We start from the raw sequence: 4,100 nt of genomic DNA, 5'->3' as shown, positions 1-4,100 counted from the left end.
ACTGGACCAGTTTTAGAGCATGTGTATTTGGGGGTCCTTCAGTACTCCTCAGTGACACTAGTAGCTTGACTCTTGGAAAGACCATAGGATATAATGGGGTGTTGCTGATCTGGGGTTCTGGACACAGACTTCCATTCTCACTCCAGTGTGACTTGTACTAACTCATAATCTTGGAAGATTCTGATATTTAACTCTTATTTATAAAAATGGACTTTCCCTTATAGAAGGTTATAAAGAGGATTAACAAAACTGCTTGCGGCCATCATCACCCTCCTGCTGGAGTCACCCTGGCCATTCCCAGGTCCTTGGTGTACCTGGACCATCATCCTGGGCTGGGTGCAAACTGCTGCTTTCCTCCCCCATTCCCAGGACCAGGGAATGAGGCACAAGGTGGGGACTGAATGCTGGATACAATGCCGTGGTCAGATCTTCAACCCTGACACCTGACAGTGAGAGATCCTGGAAAGGGGACGGAGTACAGTCGCCATTTAGGGGAAAGCCTTTAAAAGGAAGCCAGGAGCATGGCTCTTTCAGTCATTGGAGCAATACTAGACAGTCAGTTGGCCAGAGGTAGGACTTTGCTCCCCAGCAGGGAGCAGTGACCTCAGCAGGAGGGTACTTATGCCACACCCTGCCAGCTTCAGTCGTTGCAGTTCAATTTTGTGCTGGGTTAAGGGAATAAAAATTTTCACCAGGTTAGAACCTTTCTCACTAGTTCGGCTTCCCACAGCCACAAATGCAAGTAAAAGGGCCTCTGGTGCAGCAAAAGACAAAAAAACATTTAACCAACAGAGTAAAGGAAAAGGGAGAAAGAGCAAAGCAGAGGGAGAAGGTCCAGTTATTGCAATGGTGCAAAACAGAGTGGGGGGGGGGGTGGAGAGGAGGGAACCAAAAGCCCAATTCCCAGCCGGGCCGCCACCTTCCAGAAGTGATCTCTGCTCTGCATAGCTTTTTTTTTTTTTAATAACACTTTATTTTTACATAATTTTGTACATTTTTTTCCCCATCTCAATTGTAATCCCCGCAGGTTTCCCATCACCAAGTCACTCATGTGCCATCACCATAATCCCGTGCACTTCCCTCCCCACCCCCACCCCCGTTTTTTATCCCATTCCCCACTCCACCCCCGCAAAATGTCTCTGGTATATGGTTGTTCATTATTTTTGTTATTTTCTCGCCTGGTCCATTATACTCCTGCTACTCTGTATAGCTCTTTTAAAGGCTCCTCACAAAAATCACCACTCAGCCCACCTCCTTGCCAGCTGTTCCCCAGCTCCATCAGGATGTTCAGGGCCTCAGTTCAGACCAAGGCACTGTGTGGCTTTGTTCCCTCCAGCCTGGGCTGTGTCTGACATCCAGGGGCAGAGTTCAACCCCTCGTATGTACCTGACTGCTAACAGTCACACCATAGGTCAGGAGCTGAACCTTCTCCTTCATCCTCTAACCTCCAGCTAATAGTTTGCTTTCTTTTTTTTTTTTTCTTTCTTTGTTTTTTTAATGCATCAACGCCCTTTTGTTTACATTTGTAGTAGCAGGTGTCCAGACCCAGAAGCGATGACAGAAGTTCAGATCAATCTGGTGACAGTTTTCAGACCTTTTGCTCAGAAACACTCACATTTGCCATGGTGATTAAGAGTTAAGAGGAGCAGACGCTAAGAGTGGTGATAACTCCTACTGTTAAAATGGCAATGCAGAGCTTGCTGTCTTTGCTTACTTGATGCTGCATGATTCTGTTACAATTAATGTCTAACTTCTTTTTGGAATGTAGGAGTACTTTGTCTTAATGCGCTCACCCATTCTGTGGCCTACCTTCTTATCCTTAAGAAACTTACTAAATCTAATTTTCCAAGTCATATGTGAGAAAATAAAAGCATGGATCAAATATTATGTTGAGATGGAAAGAAAAAAGCACCAACGCCAGCTGAATGCCAACTGTAAATCAGATGCTTTCTTCACCAAGATTCTGCAATGTTAAGTGTATTGTTACACTTGCACTGGGCAGCTGAGGGGCACCTTCCCTTGACATCCAGCCCATCCCAATCCAGAGGTTGATGACTGCAGAGTGACTTTGTTTGAATTCTACCTCTGATGTCCTGAGTGAGGGGAGTGGAGCTGAATGGACATTTTGGGAACCTTTTAAAAGGGAGAACACAAGAAGGCTCACTTTTGGCCGGAACTGCTGTGGAGGGCAGCTGCTGGCCATGCAGAGGGGGAGACACACCTCTTCCCCAGCTCAGGAATGGCAGGTTTCTGCTGCATGCAGTTGGCACCTATAGCTGCAACTCCACCTGACAAAGTAGGTGAGTAACTGAACTGTCTCCATTTCCTCCCCTCTTTCCTGCTAGCTTTCCCTTTTCCCCTTAACCTTGTTGCTTTTTTTTTTCTTTTATCCACACAAAAGGCCTTTTAGTTTGCATTGTGGTGGTGGTTGGCCAGACCCAGTACTGTCAGCGAGGTTCTGACCTGGTGACAGCTCTTAAGACTCTTTGCCAGGTAACATTGCTCTACTTGGCTCAGAGGAGAGAAGCAAATTGCACACAATCAGGGAGTAGAAGAGTCTGCAATGAAAGTGAATTTGGTCAGATTTCAAAGTCTGGCTTCTCTCCTGCCCAAAAAAGTTCAGTGGACATTCCAATATCAAAAGTAGTATTTCCGAAGTACTCCTTAGGTGCCTGGTGATCTATCAATTCCATGTGGATGCTAAGGACATCATCCTGTACTGCTCTGAGTTCTTCTAGACAGCAAACAGTTAAAAAGAGAGAAAGAACAATAGACAGATTAAGATTTTTGTTCATTTTTTTTAAAAAAATTTAAATTTATTTATGCATAGAAGAACTGGGTGTAGGCCAGAAGTGTGGAAGTTGAAAGGATTCACTAGAGACAGAGTAGGGAGCAGGACAGGCTGAAGAGCCAGGAAAGGTCTGCTGTTACCACACTGGGTCACCTCCCTGACTGGCAAACTCCTGTCCCAGGGAGCTATAGCTTGATAGCACTGAGATTTTAGCCCCTTGCACCACTAGGGAGGCCTTCAAGATTTTAAAAAGCCAAAAAGGTGTTTACCAATAACATATATACCTCCTGTGTGCATGAGAGAAAACCCGCATGACTGAGTCACTCACCCCTTGAAGATACCATCTTTAAATAGCTTGACTACAACAGAGGCATGTAGGGAAACATGGGGGAAACTCAGGAACTTTATCAGAGAAAACACAAGAATACAGATTTAAATTCTGCCTTTGGACTGAAGAATGATAAGGAGATTAGGTCTTCCTGGAGAGACCTTTATAGTGAGAAGTTTATAGAGAAATTTTGAAGGCAACTTCTAACCAGCCTTCAGAGCTCCTTTGCCAAAAAGAGGTATTTGGGGGTGACAGATTTTGTTCCCCTACACATGTATGGTTTCATTTTATCCTCACATCAACTCTATGAAGTAAAAATCAGTGTCACCCCATTGAACAGAAGAGGAAATTGAGACCCTGAAATGTTCAGCCACATGCTCAAGGTCAGTCAGGGCTGGGATTCTAGCCTGATACCAATGAGCAAGTTCCGAGCCAGCACACACTCCTTCCCTGTCATCCCAGCCTCTCAGGCCCACCCCAAACATCTGGTTGAAAGTCTTATATTCTGAGTCCTTCAGGATTCAAAATGACTCTCTAACTTTGATAATTAGCAAACATGTTCTGAAAGGAGGGGTGGGGAGAAGACATTTGCTACACAACCCCCATGGTGTCCATGATTATCCAACTATCAGCTCCCAGAAGGCAAATCTGGCGGCCAGACACCCGTCCCCATGCCAACAGCCACCCCAGAAGAGATGGGATCAGTGACCCGCATTACAATGAATTAAAATGTCTTCAAGTCTGAAAGTTTTCCAGAGAATTGGGCCAAAGGCCAAACCTCCTCTTTGAGTTTCTTTCCCCTGAGGCTGAGGGTTTGCTTGCTCCTCAGACAGGTTTCTGCAAAGGAATGAAAACAGACTGTTCCTCCCTAGGAGAGGAGGCCAATGACTGAAAAGGCAGCTTCCTTGGTCTCCCCTGGCCTCTAGTTGGGGTTCAACTCTGTGATCCAGTTTTATGGTCCAGGGATATCAGACTAAAACT

The sequence above is a fragment of the Condylura cristata genome, unplaced genomic scaffold (genome assembly GCF_000260355.1).
Source record: "Condylura cristata isolate star-nosed mole 26May11 unplaced genomic scaffold, ConCri1.0 scaffold00008, whole genome shotgun sequence".
Taxonomy (NCBI): domain Eukaryota; kingdom Metazoa; phylum Chordata; class Mammalia; order Eulipotyphla; family Talpidae; genus Condylura; species Condylura cristata.
This window is presented reverse-complemented; position numbering follows the sequence as displayed.